This window comes from Primulina eburnea, chromosome 4 (assembly GCF_022965805.1).
Source record: "Primulina eburnea isolate SZY01 chromosome 4, ASM2296580v1, whole genome shotgun sequence".
Lineage (NCBI taxonomy): Eukaryota > Viridiplantae > Streptophyta > Magnoliopsida > Lamiales > Gesneriaceae > Primulina > Primulina eburnea.
Window position 1 is genome coordinate 24802048 of NC_133104.1, and position 19761 is coordinate 24821808.

The window sequence follows — 19761 nt, forward strand, 5'->3', positions numbered from 1 at the left end:
TGTCATCTGGCAGCATTACAAAAGAACTACAAACGATTAAGGGTTATTAACAAACGTACTCCTTTTTTATATAAAGAAAATGATCTTCCAACAATTATTGGAAGTAAACCACAAAGGCAGAAGAGGAAAATTTTTAGAACTCATCCTTATGATAGAAGTGGAAAAAGTTCTTGGAAACGAAGAACGGTTTGGTCCAGACAAAAGGCCAGATCTTATAAATCTGGGCAAAGAAGTAGACCATCAAAAAGTAGGATATCATCTCAAGTATCGAGTACCTCTCGAAGCACAGGAAGAACACCTACAAAGAAAACTTTCAGAAGAGCTCACACTAGAGCTAGTGAAAGTTTTAAGGATTGGAATTGCTGGACATGTGGAGCATTATGTCATATCTCGACCAACTGTCTAGAAAATGAAAAAAGAGGAATAAAATGCTTCGATCCAACCACATATATTGAAGAAGCAGTTTATTATAAGGATCTTCTTCAAGTATACCGATTTGATGATTTTGTCTCAGATGAAAGTATATATGAAGAAGAAAAAGTCTTAAGTCAGGAAGGATCTGATTGATCGGAATCAAAATCTGACTAAAGACGAGGTATTTCTATAAGAAACACATGAGGATTTGTCTTGTTTCTTTAGCCAGACAACAATATCACATAACATGGTCCAAATGATCATTAGAGAAAACTCCAGTCTTCAGAGATATCAAAAATCTCTTCAGGACAGGTAGAAAAATTCTTAGAAAAATCTTGGCCTAAAAAATAGAAAGCATCATCTAATCTATAAAGTTTCTAGAATGGAAATGACAATCCCAATGTGAAGAACCTAAAGGGGGGGTGAATAGGTTCTTTTAGGCCCTTTAGCGTTTTTAAAACGAGTTTGCAAAAATTGCAAGCGGAAGACTTGAGGGACAATCACAAATAAAGTGAATGCGTAAAGTAAGTGCGTAAAATAAATGCGTAGTAAAGTAAATGCGTAAAGTAAAGAGGGATAGAGATGTTTATGGAAGTTCGACGAAGAATCGTCTACGTCTCCCCTTCTCGATGAGGATCGAGGTATCACTATATCGACTTGGCTTTAGGAGCTCCAAGCTAGCTTTTACAACCACGCCTCGATGCGTCTACTTGGCCTTGAGGGCTCCAAGGATAGCCACGAACTTTACAACCCACTCGAGAGTATTACTTTCACTCTTTTTCTACAACTCTTTTGATATTACAACTCTTTTAATCAACGCACACAAGAGATAGTAGAAAGCTTTGTAAGAGACAAGAGAGTGGAGTGGGATCGAATGATTGAAAATGCATCCTCAAAGGCCTATTTATACTAGACTTGGACGCCAAGGTTCGGATCTTCTGTTTATGCTTCGGAACGTCCGATCTGATTGAAATCAATTTGCGTAAATCTGGGATGACTTCGGATCGTCCGTTCATGACTTCGTAGGGTCCGAACATATGCTTCGGAGGGACCGATCATACTTCGTTGCTTCCGAACAGTTCTTTCAGACAGTGATGAACAACTTCGGAAGGTCCGAACTCAAGTTCGTACCGTCCGAACTTTCCCGCGTTTCCTGAGATTTGAAATCTTCAACACTTCGTAACGTCCGATCATGTCTTCGTAGCGTCCGAAATCTTACTCGATCAATCAGTCATATCAATTTGTCTCCGCATTGAAGTGATTTGATTGCTTGTGTTCGGAACGTCCGATCACGTCTTCGGAACGTCCGAACGCTCTCCTCGCAGCTTCCGAACAGCTTCTATTTTGCTTCTGAATTGCACAATTTCGGACCGTCCGAACAACATTTCGGATCTTCCGAACGTAAACTGTTCTTAATTTCCTGCATGCCTCAATATAAAACATTAGTACATTTTTAATCCAAGTTTTGGTATCATCAAAACAAAAACTTTGGGATATGTTACAGCATTAAAAACATTAATCTCATCCTCGAGATTTGTATGCGTTTAAGGCGTAACAATCTCCCCCTTTTTGATGATCACAAAACTTGGTTAAAAATTGAGATAACAATAATCATCATAATTTAAATTATTATTAAATAACTCCCCCTTAATCAAATAACAAGTCTAAGAGGTTGAATTAAGGCGAATTTATTTAATAACCATTTAATAGCAATTTTAACCAAATAAATTCTCCCCCTTTTTGTGATAAGCAAAAAGACATAAGTATAAAGAGAGACAAATAAACAGGTAAAATATCCACTAATAAATGCAAGTCTTTTATACAATGATGCATAAAGATAAAATAAACAAAAATAACAAAAAACATAATCTAAGAATCCGCATCCCGCGACTCTCTATGTCTCCTCATCTCAGCCTCGATGGAATCCAGACGCGAAGAAGTCTCGGTATGATGGCGCTCTAAGGTAGACTCTAAAAGAGAAAAACGAGTGTCGAAACGAGTCTCCAATCGCTCGAGATACTCGAAAATCCGATCGTAGGGTCCAGAGGGAGCAGGCGGAGTGAAGCCATGAGGAAGGTCATCCATGGTCATCAAAGGAGTGCTAATAGGGTCGGGAACACGCTGATGGGATGAAGAGGGAATATCAACCGAAGGAGTAGGAGTGGTACCCGTAGTAGGGGGACCAGCGGGAAATCCTCTCGTCTGAACGTGAGGAGGAAGGAGACCGAAGGGAACATGAAAGTGTTCGGTCGGACGATAGGACGCAAAGATGCGATCCTTGTCGATGACCCAAGAGGATAAGACGGGATTCCAAGAGAGTCCCATCTTAACAACAGTATCATGGTCGATAGTCTCGCGAGGAGAAATAGATAAGGATTCTTCATCTGTAAAGTCAATGCCCAGATGGGCTAGAATCCGGTTAATGAACCGGCCAAATGGAAAAGAGACGCGAGTAGAAGAAGCCGCGTACTCCATGGCGTACATAAGAAAACGGGGAAGGTTAAAAGGACGCTGGGAGACTAAATAATAGAGAATGTACAGATCGAGATATTTGCAAGTGGAGAGGTCTCCACTGCGAGGAACAATAGAAGAAGTGATGAGCTTCAGAACAAGTTGAAGCTGAGGAGAAAGGTCCTTCGCATGAGGACGGTCATCGGCAGGAGTAGGCGGACGACCGAAGATGGTGGTCAAGGCAGTGACTCGATCAAAAGTGGGGTCATTCTCAGTCCAAGACTGAGAAAAGAACTCACTCGGTCCGTCTCGAGGAAGATCGAACCAAGTGGAGAGGTCGGCGGTAGAAAAAGAAATGAACCGACCCTGAACAATGGTAACAACACGAGTGTCATCACCACCAAGAACTAAGGAAAAGTTCGCATAGAACTGATGTATGAGAGAGGGGTAGATGATATCGGGTACGGAAGGTAGAAAGAAGTTTCCCCAACGTTGAGACTCAATAAGAGTAATCAACGTAAAGAAATTTGCACGAAGATAATCGGTGTGAAGGGTACGACCAGGCAGAATGTTACGGGTTTCGAATTCAGGTGGGGTAGGACGAGGGTTGGGTGGTTGGGTAAGATCATGGTGAAAGGCACCGTGACGAGGGCGAACATTTCGGCCAGCTACGTTACGGCGCGGAGGCATAGTGAGTAGTGAGTGTTTTGTGTGGGGAAAGAAAGAAGATGTGAATTGGCAAATAAATCAGAGGATCCGAACGCCTATTTATAGGCCATGTTCGGACGGTCCGAACATGCGTTCGGAAGGTCCGGAATGTGAACGGAACGGTTTGCTGGCAGGAGGTTCGGACGATCCGATTAATACTCGGACGATCCGATCCTAGAACGGAGGCTACAAAGCGTAAACGGAGGGTCCGAAGTCTGACAATCAGGCATGGGAAGGCGCGAACATTAAATGACATCGGAAGGAGTTCGGACGATCCGATGTTTGTTCGGATGGTCCGAAGAGGGAATCGGAGGTTCTGGAACCTATGGTCAGGTTCGGACGATCCGAACACGTTCGGTGGATCCGAGGTGAAACGGAGCATCCGAATAGGAGCGGTGATTCCGAAGTAGCCAAGATGAGGAACACCTAAAATTTAAAATATTTAGCACATAAATGAATGTTGAGCCATAATTATGGATAAATACAATTAATTTGTATTATCCGACATTATAATGCTCACATTAATAATACTCCCCCTCAATTTAACAAATATGTACGAGAGTATTCGACTAGTGTTTACAACTCAATCATGCCAAGTTCACCACGCAAACGAGTAAAAGTAGATTCATCTAGTGGTTTTGTAAAAATATCAGCAATTTGATTCTTGGTGTCAACATAGTGAAGTTCAACATCATTTTGCTCAATGTGATCACGAATGAAATGATGTCGAATGTCAATATGTTTAGTACGAGAATGTTGAACTGGATTCTTTGTTAGACATATGGTGCTTGTATTATCACAAAAGATTGGAATTTTTGAAAAAGTAACACCATAGTCGAGTAATTGATACTTCATCCAAAGAATTTGTGCACAACAACTACCGGCAGCCATATACTCGGCCTCGGTCGTTGAAAGTGCAACACAGTTTTGCTTTTTAGAAAACCATGACACCAAGCAATTTCCCAAAAAGAAACAAGTTCCACTAGTGCTCTTTCTATCCACCTTATATCCTCCAAAGTCGGCATCACAGTAAGCTTTTAAATCGAAAAATGAGTTCTTAGAATACCATAATCCGAGATTTGGAGTATTTGAAAGATATTTGAAAATGCGTTTTAAGGCGAATAAGTGTGATTCCTTTGGACATGATTGAAATCGTGCACACAAGCAAACACTAAACATAATGTCAGGTCTACTAGCAGTCGCATAGAGTAGGGAGCCAATCATGCTACGAAATAACTTTTGGTCAACAGGTTTACCTCCCTCATCTTTGTCGAGTCTGACTGTCGTGCTCATAGGTGTGGATGAGGCTTTGGAAGACTCCATCCCAAACTTTTTTAGCATCTCCTTGATGTACTTTCCTTGGTTGACAAAGAAACCATCCTTGCATTGCTTGATTTGGAGACCAAGGAAGTAGTTGAGCTCGCCCATCATGCTCATCTCAAAGTGATCCTGCATAAGCTTAGAAAAATCTCTACACAAGTGTTCATTAGTAGCACCAAAAATAATATCATCTACATATATTTGTACTATCAGCAAATCATTATTTTTAGTCAAGGTAAATAAGGTAATATCAACTTTACCTCTACAAAAACCATTAGACAGCAAAAAGGTAGATAATTTCTCATACCAAGCTCTAGGAGCTTGTTTCAAACCATACAAAGCCTTATCAAGTTTATACACATAATCAGATAAGTGCACATCTTCAAAACCAATAGGTTGCTCAACATACACTTCTTCTTTCAAATCACCATTAAGAAAAGCACTTTTAACATCCATTTGAAACAATTTAAAGTCTCTAGAGCAAGCAAAAGCAAGTAGCATGCGAATGGATTCTAGTCTAGCAACAGGGGCATAAGTCTCATCATAATAAATTCCCTCTTCTTGACTATATCCTTTAGCTACTAGCCTAGCTTTATTTCTAGTGATTGTACCATGCTCATCTAACTTGTTCCTAAATACCCATTTAGTTCCTATGACAGGTCTATCAGTGGGTCTAGGTACAAGATTCCAAACTTTATTCCTTCTAAATTCATTTAGTTCATCTTGCATAGCAATAATCCAAGAATCATCAAGTAAAGCTTCTTCTATGTTCTTAGGCTCTATGTGAGAAAGAAAAGCAAGATAATTGCACATATTAGAAGAGCGAGTAGATACTCCCTTCGATGGGCTACCAATGATGAGGTCCATGGGATGATCCTTGTGTGTAGTCCACTCCTTCGGAAGAGGTGCGTCCTCTTGATCTTTAGGAACATCATCTAGGCTTGTGGACTCCAACTTTTCGCCAAGGATATCTATATCATCATCATCAGAAACAACAGTTCTAGGCAAGCAAGGGTTAGTTTCATCAAATATGACATGAATAGATTCTTCAACTAGTAAAGTACGTTTATTAAAGACTCTATATGCTTTGCTAGAAGTAGAGTAACCAAGAAAGATACCTTTGTCCGATTTAGCATCGAACTTACCCAGGTTGTCCTTACCATTGTTGTGGATGAAGCATTTTGATCCAAAAGCGCGGAAGTAAGAAATGTTAGGCTTTCTCCCTCTCCATAGTTCGTATGGAGTTTTCTTGAGAATTGGCCTTATTGATACGCGATTGATGATGTAACAAGCAGAACTCATTGCTTCAGCCCAAAAATATTTTGGTAGAGAATGCTCACATAGCATGGTCCTTGCAATCTCTACTAGGGTCCTATTCTTCCTCTCAACGACACCGTTTTGTTGAGGAGTTCTAGGACAAGAAAAGTTGTGACCAATGCCTTTGCTTTGACAAAAAATTGAAAAATTTTCATTTTGAAATTCCGTTCCGTGGTCACTACGGATTTGTTTGATCAAAAGATTTTTCTCATTTTCAACCTTTTTGACAAAAATTTTGAAATGATCAAAGGCATCATTTTTGTGGGCTAAAAACAATGTCCAAGTAAAACGTGAAAAATCATCTACAATGACAAAAGCATAAGATTTTCCTCCTAGACTAGTTGTCCTCGAGGGACCACATAAATCTAGGTGAAGTAATTCAAGGGGCATAGAAGTGGATACAAAATTTTTATTTTTAAAAGATTCCTTTGTGTGTTTACCAAGTTGACAAGCATCACAAAAAGAATCTAATTTTAAATTCAGCTTTGGCATTCCGGAAACTAGGTCAAGTTTTAAAAGTTTTTCTATGGTGCTCATCCCAACATGACCAAGTCGTCTATGCCAAAGAATGTTGTCATCAACATTTAATGTTACAAGGCTTTTTATTTTTGAAAAAGATGAAATCTTTAAATCGACCTTGTAAACATTTTCACTTCTATAACCTTTGAAACTAATGGTTTTGTCAGTTGTGAGTGATACAGTGCAATCGTGTGGTGTGAATTTGACTTCATAACCCCTATCGCACAATTGACTAATGCTTAGGAGGTTATGTTTAAGCCCTTTCACAAGAAGTACATCATCAATAATAGTAGAGTTAGATATACCTATTGAGCCGATGCCTTCTATGATCCCTTTGCTGTTGTCTCCGAAGGTCACCGATCCTTTTTCTTTTGGTCGAATGGATTGTAGCAGCTTCTTTTCTCCCGTCATGTGTCGAGAGCATCCACTGTCAAGATACCAAGTGCTCGATGACTTGTCTCCCCTTTGTCCCTACAAGGTTGAGATACAGTTTGATAGTTGGTACCCGTTTCTTTGGGTCCTTTGGGGTTAGTAGTAGTTGGGGATTTGGGGATCCATTTCCAATAACTATTTTTGTTGTGTTGGTGTCTAAGTTTCTTGCATTTAGGTCTTATGTGGCCTATCTTACAACAGTAAGTGCATGTTGGTGGTGTTCTTGGTTTTGCCTTTGCGATAAGACTAGCGAAGTTGACTGATTTCTTTTCATATCCTAGACCTCCTTTGTCGAAGTTACACCTTTGCATGCTCAAGAGGTTTTCTAGTTTACCGCTACTCACATTGAACTTGTTGAAGGCTTTCTCTAAGTCTCTTAGATTTGTCTTGAGCTTAGTGTTGTCATGCATCCTAGCTTCTAGTTCAGTTTTAAGTTGCTTATTCTCATTTCTAAGTGACTTAGCCTTATTGTACATACTAGTGTAAGCGGAGAGTAATTCATCGTAAGAGGGTACCTCGTCGTCATCCGAGTCGGTCAGATGATCTTCCTTCGCCATGAAGCATAGGGTAGACTCCTCTTCGTTGTCGCTGTCGCTCCACGTGGCTAGAAGGGCCTTTTTCTTGTCTTTGCCGGCCTTCTTCTTGGAGGGACACTCGTTTGCATAGTGACCCTTTTGTTGACAGTTGTAGCAGGTCACTTCCTTCTCAAACTTTTTGTCTTTCTTGTTGAAGTTGGAACTCCGCATGAATCTTTTGAACTTTCTAGTGAGGAGTGCCATTTCTTCATCGTCGCTATCTTCAAGTTGACTGGTCAAGGCGATCCCTTTCGCCTTTACTTTATCGTCATCTTTCTTTGTCTCCTTCCGGGTAGATACTTCAAGTTCATGGGTCTTTAGGGTCCCATGAAGTTGATCAAGGTCGTAGGATGCCGCATCTCCCTTGTTGGATTCAATGATAGCCGTGCGCTTTGCATCCCATTCCGCCGGTAATGCTCGAAGGGCTCTCCTCCACACTTGTTTAGTTGGGTAGTTCTCACCAAGTTGGGCAAGCTCATTGATGATTTGGGTGAGCCGCCGGAACATGGTGTCGATATCCTCCTTGGGTTCCATCTCAAAGGTCTCGTACTTGAGTTGGAGAAGGTCTATCTTCGTTTCTTTGACTTGATTGGTTCCCTCGTGGCAAATCTCCAATTTGTCCCAAATCTCTTTGGCGGAGGTGCAAGCCGAGATTCGGTTGTATTCATTCATATCTAGAGAACAATGAAGAATATTCATAGCTTTAGCATTTTGAGAGATAAGTTTCATATCGTCCTTGGTGAAGTCATCCATTCCCTTAGGAATTTCCTTATTATCCACCGTTTTCATGGGGATATAGGGACCTTTCACCGTTATTTTCCAAAGGTCGTAATCGACGGATTGGATGTATAGAGATATTCTATTTTTCCAATATCCGTAATTTGTACCATTGAAAAGAGGGGGACGATTTGTGGATTGTCCTTGGGCATACTCGCTTGCTAGATTGGCCATTTTAAAAGATTTTGAAAAACCTTGCTCTGATACCACTTGAAGAACCTAAAGGGGGGGTGAATAGGTTCTTTTAGGCCCTTTAGCGTTTTTAAAACGAGTTTGCAAAAATTGCAAGCGGAAGACTTGAGGGACAATCACAAATAAAGTGAATGCGTAAAGTAAGTGCGTAAAATAAATGCGTAGTAAAGTAAATGCGTAAAGTAAAGAGGGATAGAGATGTTTATGGAAGTTCGACGAAGAATCGTCTACGTCTCCCCTTCTCGATGAGGATCGAGGTATCACTATATCGACTTGGCTTTAGGAGCTCCAAGCTAGCTTTTACAACCACGCCTCGATGCGTCTACTTGGCCTTGAGGGCTCCAAGGATAGCCACGAACTTTACAACCCACTCGAGAGTATTACTTTCACTCTTTTTCTACAACTCTTTTGATATTACAACTCTTTTAATCAACGCACACAAGAGATAGTAGAAAGCTTTGTAAGAGACAAGAGAGTGGAGTGGGATCGAATGATTGAAAATGCATCCTCAAAGGCCTATTTATACTAGACTTGGACGCCAAGGTTCGGATCTTCTGTTTATGCTTCGGAACGTCCGATCTGATTGAAATCAATTTGCGTAAATCTGGGATGACTTCGGATCGTCCGTTCATGACTTCGTAGGGTCCGAACATATGCTTCGGAGGGACCGATCATACTTCGTTGCTTCCGAACAGTTCTTTCAGACAGTGATGAACAACTTCGGAAGGTCCGAACTCAAGTTCGTACCGTCCGAACTTTCCCGCGTTTCCTGAGATTTGAAATCTTCAACACTTCGTAACGTCCGATCATGTCTTCGTAGCGTCCGAAATCTTACTCGATCAATCAGTCATATCAATTTGTCTCCGCATTGAAGTGATTTGATTGCTTGTGTTCGGAACGTCCGATCACGTCTTCGGAACGTCCGAACGCTCTCCTCGCAGCTTCCGAACAGCTTCTATTTTGCTTCTGAATTGCACAATTTCGGACCGTCCGAACAACATTTCGGATCTTCCGAACGTAAACTGTTCTTAATTTCCTGCATGCCTCAATATAAAACATTAGTACATTTTTAATCCAAGTTTTGGTATCATCAAAACAAAAACTTTGGGATATGTTACAGCATTAAAAACATTAATCTCATCCTCGAGATTTGTATGCGTTTAAGGCGTAACACAATGGAACTTACAGGAAATAGAATGAAGATGTAGTTAATTTCTTATGAAGAAATTAAGGAGGAATTACAAAAACTCAAGATAGAAGTAACACGAACCATGTCATGGGTCCATATTGGAGCAATCCAAATCATGATAAAAGCTACTTTTAAAGAAGGAATAGATTCACATATTGATATCTCCATATGTGATAACAGAATGAGTAACCTTCAAGATTCGATACTAGGAATAATCTCAGGAAATCTATATGCAGGTAAAATTGTAGGATTAATCTATCCTAGAATTGTCTACAATCTGGCAAATCGAGATTTCAGCCGAGCTTTGACATTGCAACAGAACTTCAAAGAAAAAAAGGCTGATGAAAGAAGGTGATAGACTGTATTCTATTACCTATTAAATCTCATATGCTCTATCTAATACACATCATTCAGAATTGTTTATTAGAAATGAGTTTATTGAAATACCTGAGACATTTGGAAAAGTTGCTCACGCAATTTACCCTGAAAGAGTTGAGTTTCCCTTATTACAGGGAACAAATATCCAAATACAAGATAAAACGATTCTACAAAGGAATCAAAGTCTTAAAATGGAATCAAGAAGACTACGAGTTATCCCCTCCGATGCCGAATGATCTACGTGCTTTGACTCCATGATTGGGTTAGTGTTCCGTGTACCAACATAGAAGATCGAAAAGAATCCATTGGATGGATACCCCGACATTGAGAAGGAAGGACGCTTTCAGAGGCGAAAGGCCATGGGGAGATACCGTCTATGATCCATGGATCTCCAATCGGGAAACCATAACCAAGCTCGTCTGTAGAACCCGTAAATTAGACTACGTATAAGACATGTATAATTCTAGTATTTTAAAATGATTTTATTGCATGAGTATTTAAATGCTTTTCTTTTAAGTTAATTATTTTAGGCAGTAGTTTAATTTTTATCTATTTAGTTAATTCAGTGAGGCCGGACTGGAGTTAGATTTTTGAGATAAAATTCAAGATTTAAGAAATCATTCCCAGAGTTTATTTTAGCTAGCTAATAAGTTGATTTAAGTTAAAAGGAGGTTTAAGGAGTTATTTAAGCAACTTGAGGTAAGTAGGAAATAAGTTCATTTAGGTTCCATAATTAAGGGGTTAATTCACTAAATTATTTAAAGGATAGGTAAGGCTCTAAAGATTTAAAATACACTAACTAAATAATAATTCCCCTCCATTTATTAGATTATTTACGGCCACCCCTTAGTGATTAAACAATTCTTTGCCAACTCACCTTTGACCCTTTCCTTGTCATTTCTTAGCATGATAATCCTTTCATTTATTAATCACCCTTAATTATTAATATTAGACCATTATCCTAGCCTTGTTTAGCATGTAGAATCGGTCATTGCACATCCTATATCCCTCCAAGAATATTTGATATCAAACCATTTCAAATTCAAAAGGGAACAAGACTTGGTCATGCCATTTGAATCCCTTTGTTATTGGAACTCCTCTCACTCTCCAAACCATCATTCCCCCATCCTCATCACCGAATTCAGAGCCATTTTTGGGAGAAAAATCGAGAGGTGCTAGGGGAAAAACAAGAGAGAATAATCGAGTAGAAAGAAGATCAAGAAGATCACTCCCTCTCCTCCGCACCGCGTCGTCGTTTCGTTCGTTTTTCTTTCAAAACGAACCAAGCCATGTATATGTTTTTATTTTCTCTTCAATCAAGCCATATTAGTATTTTGAAACAACATACCCATGATTTTATTCAAGCAAAAACCGAAATTTACAGCAAGTTTATGGTACAAAAATTTCTGCACAGTTTTTCCTACATTACATGCTTCACGAGTTGCATTGTTTCGATGGTTTCAGGGTATGGTTCGATTCCAAGCTTCCAAGGCTGCTCCTAGGCATGTAATAGGACATGTTAGAACATGTTTGTCCATTGGTTCGAGTCCCACACAAGCCGAAATCTAGAGAGGACAGCAACACCCCATTAAGTGTCATCTTGTGCTCGATTTTTTTAATTGTTGCCATAGAGGAAGTTTCTGATCTTGGCTGCCCTAGGTGCCCATAGCCATGGTTAGAACACTTCCCTATCATGTCGAAGACGTGACCAAGTTTTCCTTTTGAGGCTTGGTCCATGGTGAATCGGTTTTCAAATCAAAAGAAACAAGAACAGATTTTCGGCCCCTTCCCCTACTGCATGTGTTGTTCGGTTTTTGGTGGAATGGCGTGGATCTTGGTTGGCCTCTGGCCCTTAGCCACGGTTCAAACCATACCCTAGGATGTTGGTAAGAGGCTCTGGTCGGTGGTTCAAGCCCCAATGGCTGGTAGTCTCGAAAACAACACAAGGAAGCGAAGGCACGGTTGCTGGAATTTCTGGACAACAACTTACTTCTTCGGTTCAGTGGCTCGTTCGAGTTCTTGGTTGGCTTTTAGCCTATGGCCTTGGACTGGACAGTGCCTCATCAAGTCAGGAAGGTCATTTTTTTGGCCGTTTGTGATTCGGATAATTTTAGAGGTCGTATGAAAATTTACGGTGCGATGTGCCAAATTGACTCTCGAAAGAACGTTTCATGTTTTGGCCTCCATTCACCAAAATTTCGACCCTTTCCATTTTAGGAGCCTTATTTCATCATTTTAAGTGTATTTTAATCATGAATAAATGATGGTTCGGTGTTGGTTCGAGTTGGCACGGATTCATGATTAAATACGAAGTCGTTGGGCATAATTGTCTCATTTTTGGACTCAATTACAAAGTTTGGTCAAGAAAATAATTTGCATATTTTTCATGACTAATTTATGTCGCAGCGAGCCTGGGAACGATCCAATCCATGTGGTAAAATAATACAGGGTATTTCATTATGACATTTAATTATATTACGTACATAAAAATATAAAATATTCATTTTTGAGATTTATGCGATATTGCTTGTGGTCATTTCACTATCATGGAATCATTGTATCATCCGGTCGTCAGTTATTGGTCCGTTCAGTTCAGTTCCACCCAGTATACTGTGGCATTAGTCTGATCAAACGTTCATTACTTCACCCGGTCGTCAGTTACTGGTCAGTTCAGGGGCCACTTGCGTAGAACATAATCTCAACAGAAAAATTATTACGTGTTATTTCATTACAGGGCTCCAAGGAGCAAACATTTGTACTATTATTCTCAGTTCATTTATACACGTATTATAATTGTTCATGATAAGTTATTTTCACGTTATGCCTCATGACATGATATTTTTACTCCCATGAAATTAATCATATTATTTACTCGTTATTTGCAATATATGCATGCTGAGTCTTTAGACTCACTAGACTTGATTGTTGTAGGTACTGATGATGTTGGGGCCGAGTGCGGGGACCAGTGAGCTAGCTTGGGTCGGCAGTAGTTTAGCATTTACCATTTTTATGCTTAAACATTTTATCAGTTGTTGGATTACGTTAAACTTGTTATTTTGCGAACATTAATTTCTTCCGCTGCTATTTTGAAACATTAAACTTGATTTATCAGTTTATTTTATGAATGAGGCATTTTAGTTATTTTAAAAATAAAATTTTAAATTTTCCGCAAATTTTCAAACACGAATTTTCGGGCCATTATAGCTGGTATCAGAGCAATGATTTGGTAAAGGGTTGTACTACTACTGACCACGAGAAGCTCACGAAGTCACGTCTTTGGTCTGTAAGTTTTACATTTACGCATTTTATTCAAAGCATGAACTATTTAACATCATGTTTTCATGAAATATTTTACGTCTAGATTTATTTTATTATTCAGTATTTAAATTTAAATAAATTATGAAATTATGCATGTTGGTTACGTATGGGTTATATATGGAACAGTATGCCCCCTAAACGCATTCTCGAGCGCACTAGAAATGATGAGCCTCGCCAAGAGGACAGGGATGAGCAGAGGCAGGAGAGAGATTTACCACCTCCACCTCCACCTCCACCGAACATGAATGCCCAGATGCTAACTGGGATGACTCAGTTCTTCACACAGTTTGCGGGGAACAATGTTGTGGCGACCAGGCCGACAGGGCCCGAGGCTGTCTATGAGCGCTACATGAAGATGAGGCCGAAGGAGTTTTCAGGGACGTCTGATCCCATGATTGCCGAGGGCTGGATGAAGTCCCTCGAGGTTATCTTCGAGTTCATGGAGCTTGGAGATGCGGACCGAGTTCGTTGTGCCACCTATTTATTCGGAGGAGATGCCCGCTTATGGTGGGAAGGAGCGTCAGTAGCCCTGAACTTGGCTACGCTGAGCTGGACACACTTCACGGAGGTATTCTTCTCCAAATATTTTACTGAGGAAGTGCGCATCAGGTTGACCACTGAGTTCATGAGCCTGAGACAGGGAGATCTGACTGTTACGGAGTTCATCCGTAAGTTCGAGAGGGGTTGTAATTTTGTGCCCCTGATCGCAAATGATGCTAAAGCCAAGTTAATGCATTTCCTGGTGGGTCTACGGCCGATCTTGCGCCGTGATGTTAGGGTGTCTGACCCTACTACTTATGTGGTCGTTGTCTCCAAAGCTCTAGCCGCAGAGCAGGATCAGCATGATATCGAGAGAGACCGTCAGGGCAAGCGCCCAGTCCAGGTACCACATCGCCCTCCTCCTCAGCAGCATTAGCAGCAAAACAAGAGGCATTTTCACGGGCCGCCTAGAAACAGAGGTCAACAGCAGCAGCGGAGACGCCCAGTCCCAAGGACCCTCGAGCATCCAATCTGTCCCAAGTGCTCACACCGCCATCCTGGAGCATGTATGTATGGCTCAGAGAAGTGTTATAAGTGTGTTAGTCCAGATCACTTACTTCTGCAGTGCCCTCAGAGGAATCTGCCTACCCAAGGCAGAGTTTTTGCCCTGCATGCGACAGAGACAAACCTGGAGACCATGCTTATGCCAGGTACGGTTCCGATCTCAAAAGCACCGTACCGACTAGCACCGACAGAGATGGCAGAGCTTAAGAAGCAGATTCAAGAACTTCTTGACAAGGAGTTCATTCGCCCGAGTTTTTCACCATGGAGCGCGCCAGTCTTGTTTGTAAAGAAGAAGGATGGCACGATGAGACTTTGCATTGATTACGGGGAATTGAACAGGGTTACAGTGAAGAACAAATACCCACTCCCGAGGATGGAGGATTTGTTTGACCAGTTGCAGGGAGCTTCGATATTCTCCAAGATAGATCTGCGTTCCGATTATCAACAGTTGAGGGTGAAAGATGCCGATGTTTCAAGACTGCTTTTAGGACTCGTTATGGCCACTATGAGTTCCTTGTGATGCCGTTCGGTTTGACGAATGCGCCAGTGATCTTCATGGATCTCTTGAATCGCGTATTTCAGCTGTATCTTGACCAGTTTGTGATAGTATTCATAGACGACATTCTCGCCTACTCCAAGAATCAGGAGGACCACAGCAGACATCTAACCACAGTGTTGCAGACCTTACAGAAGCACAAGTTATTCGCAAAGTTCAGTAAGTGCGAATTCTGGTTAGAGAAGGTGGCGTTCTTAGGCCACATTGTTTCTAGCAGTGGTATTGAGGTATACCCAGCAAAAGTTGCAGCAGTCAAAGATTGGTTGTGCCGCAGAATGCATCAGAGATCCGCAGTTTTCTCGGACTAGCAGGATATTACCGGAAGTTCATTAAGGGATTCTCTTCTATCGCAGTTCCACTCACAGCATTGACCAAGAAGAATGTGAAATTTGTGTGGAGCGATGATTGTCAGAAGAGCTTCGATACTTTGAAGCAAGCTCTTATCTCAGCGCTAGTTTTGGCCATGTCGTCAGGGCCCGGCGAGTTTGTTCTGTATACCGATGCTTCGAAGCTCGGTTTAGGCGCAATCTTGATGCAGCATGGGAAGGTGATAACATATGCTTCTCGACAGTTGAAAATCCATGAGAAGAACTACCCTACCCATGATCTAGAGTTGGCCGCCGTAGTTTTTGCCTTGAAGATTTGGAGGCATTATTTGTATGGAGAGAAGTGCCAGATCTTTACCGACCACAAGAGCCTCAAGTACTTCTTTACGCAGAAGGAGCTGAACATGCGTCAGAGGCGTTGGTTGGAGCTTTTGAAGGATTATGAATATGACATTAGCTACGACCCGGGTAAAGCTAATGTAGTTGCGGATGCATTGAGCAGAAAAGTCGCAGTGATGGCTCATTTGACAGTTTCGATACCTCTTCAGACTGAGATGCAGAGGTTTGGTCTAGATACTTATCCTCGAGGTAGAGTTCCCCATCTATCTACCTTGACTATTCAGTCCTCTCTTCTAGACCGTATTCGCAGTGGTCAGTCAGCAGATGAGCAATTAGCAAAGTGGAAGAAGAGAGATGAGGCCAAGGACAGTGTCTTGTATTCAGTGAGCGAAGGTATAGCGAGATACCGAGACAGGATGTGGGTTCCCAGCAGTGTTTCTATTCGAGCAGATATCTTATTAGAGGCCCATATGTCGCCATACTCTATTCATCCAGGGAGTACGAAGATGTACAAAGATCTGCAGTTATTGTATTGGTGGCCGAGAATGAAGAAGGACATCAGACGTTTTGTATCCGAGTGTCTGACTTGTCAGTTAGTGAAGGCGGAGCATCAGAGACCAGCAGGTTTGCTCAAGCCTCTTCCCATTCCTGAGTGGAAGTGGGAGAATGTTACCATGGACTTTGTGACCGGATTGCCGAAGTCAGTCAGAGGATCAAATGCCATCTGGGTGATTGTAGATCGTCTTACCAAATCAGCGCACTTCTTGCCCATTAAGACGACTTTCACCATGATTCAGTATGCACTGTTGTATATTCGGGAGATAGTCCGACTTCATGGTATTCCAGTTTCTATCGTATCTGACACAGACCCTAGATTCACTTCCGCATTCTGGAAGAGTTTGCATTCGGCAGTAGGTACGAAGTTGCTGTTTAGCACAGCTTTCCATCCGCAGACAGATGGGCAGTCAGAGCGAGTTATTCAGATCTTGGAGGATCTTCTCCGTGCTTATGTGATTGATTTCTAAGGGAGTTGGGAGTCGAACTTGCCATTGGTAGAGTTCACCTATAACAACAGCTTCCAGTCGTCTATTGGTATGGCTCCGTTTGAAGCACTGTATGGCCGCAAGTGTAGATCTCCTGTTCATGGGATGAAGTAAGAGAGAGAGCAGAGTTGGGTCCGGAGATTATTCAGCAGGCTGCCGATGTAGTAGTCAAGATCCGTGATAAGATGAGGACTGCTCAGAGTCGACAAAAGAGTTATGCAGATCAGAGGAGGAGAAACCTAGAGTTTACCGTTGGCGACCATGTCTTTGTGAAGGTAGCACCTATGAAGGGTGTCATGCGATTTGGGAAAAAAGGGAAGCTCAATCCGAGATTCATTTGACCATTTGAGATCCTCGACAGAGTTGGGACGTTAGCTTATCATGTGGCTCTTCCACCGAATCTGGCCGGAGTACACAATGTGTTCCATGTCTCCATGCTAAGGAAGTACATGGCGAATCCTTTGCATGTCTTGAACTTCGAGCCGTTGTAGCTTACTCCGAACCTGTCTTATGAAGAGAGACCAGTGCAAATCCTAGACAGACAGGAGAAGAAGCTTCGGAACAAGCTAGTTAAGCGAGTGAAAGTCAAATGGCTCAACCATTCAGAGGAGGAAGCTATGTGGGAGTCTGAGCCAGAGATGAGGAGTCGGTACCCCGAGTTATTCGGTAAGTTTTAATTTCGAGGACGAAATTTCTTTTAAGGGGGGGAGAGTTGTAGAACCCGTAAATTAGACTACGTATAAGCCATGCATAATTCTAGTATTTTAAAATGATTTTATTGCATGAGTATTTAAATGCTTTTCTTTAAAGTTAATTATTTTAGGTAGTAGTTTAATTTTTATCTTTTTAGTTAATTCAGTGAGGCCGGACTGGAGTTGGAGTTTTGACATAAAATTTAAGATTTAAGAAATCATTCCCAGAGTTTATTTTAGCTAGCTAATAAGTTGATTTAAGTTAAAAGGAGGTTTAAGGAATTATTTAAACAACTTGAGGTAATTAGGAAATAAGTTCATTTAGGTTCCATAATTAAGGGGTTAATTCACTAAATTATTTAAAGAATAGGTAAGGCTCTAGAGATTTAAAATACACTAACTAAATAATAATTCCCCTCCATTTATTAGATTATTTACGGCCACCCCTTAGTGATTAAACAATTCTTTGCCAACTCACCTTTGACCCTTTCCTTGTCATTTCTTAGCATGATAATCCTTTCATTTATTAATCACCCTTAATTATTAATATTAGACCATTATCCTAGCCTTGTTTAGCATGCAGAATCGGTCATTGCACATCCTATATCCCTCCAAGAATATTTGATATCAAACCATTTCAAATTCAAAAGGGAACAAGACTTGGTCATGCCATTTGAATCCCTTTGTTATTGGAACTCCTCTCACTCTCCTAACCATCATTCCCCCTTCCTCATCACCGAATTCTGAGCCATTTTTGAGAGAAAAATCGAGAGGTGCTAGGGGAAAAACAAGAGAGAATAATCGAGTAGAAGGAAGATCAAGAAGATCACTCCGTTTCCTCCGCGCCGCGTCGTCGTTTCGTTCATTTTTCTTTCAAAACGAACCAAGGCATGTATATATTTTTATTTCTCTTCAATCAAGCCATATTAGTATTTTGAAACAACATACCCATGATTTTATTCAAGCAAAAACCGAAATTTACAGCAAGTTTATGGTACAAAAATTTCTGCACAGTTTTTCCTACATTACATGCTTCACGGGTTGCATTGTTTCGATGGTTTTAGGGTATGGTTCGATTCCAGGCTTCCAAGGCTACTCCTAGGCATGTACTAGGACATGTTAGGAACACGTTTGTCTATTGGTTCGAGTCCCACACAAGCCGAAATCCAGAGAGGACAGCAACACCCCATTAAGTGTCATCTTGTGCTCGATTTTTTTAGTTGCTGTCCATAGAGGAAGTTTCTGATCTTGGCTGCCCTAGGGTCCCATAGCCATGGTTAGAACACTTCCCTATCATGTCTAAGATGAGACCAAGTCACCCTTTTGAGGCTTGTTCCATGGTGAATCGGTTTTCAAATCAAAAGAAACAAGAACAGATTTTCGGTCCCTTCCCCTACTGCATGTGTTGTTCGGTTTTTTATGGAATGGTGTGAATCTTGGTTGGCATCTGGCCCATAGCAACTGTTCAAACTATACCCTAGGATGTTGGTAAGAGGCTCTGGTTGGTTGTTCAAGCCCCAATGGCCGGTAGTCTCGAAAACGACACAAGGAAGCGAAGGCACGGTTGCTGGAATTTCTGGACAGCAACTTGCTGCTTCGGTTCAGTGGTTCGTTCGAGTTCTTGGTTGGCTTTTAGCCTATGACATTGAAATGAACAGTGCCTCATCAAGTTAGGAAGGTCATGTTTTTGGCCGTTCGTGATTCGGATCAATTTAGAGGTCGTACGAGAATTTACGGTGCGATGTGCCAAATTGACTCTCGAAAGAACGTTTCATGTTTTGGCCTCCATTCACAAAAATTTCGGCCATTTCCATTTTAGGAGCATTATTTCATCATTTTAAGTGTATTTTAATCATGACTAAATGATGGTTCGGTGTTGGTTCGAGCTGGCACGGAGTCATGATTAAATATGAAGTCGTTGGACGTAATTCTCTCATTTTTGGACTCAATTACAAAGTTTGGTCAAGAAAATCATTTGCATATTTTTCCTGATAAATTTATGTCGCAGCGAGCCTGAAAACGATCCAATCCATGTGGTAAAATAATACAGGGTATTTCATTATGTCATTTAATTATATTACGTGCATAAAAATATAAAATATTCATTTTTGAGATTTATGCGATATTGCTTGTGGCCATTTCACTATCATGGGATCATTGTATCATCCGAT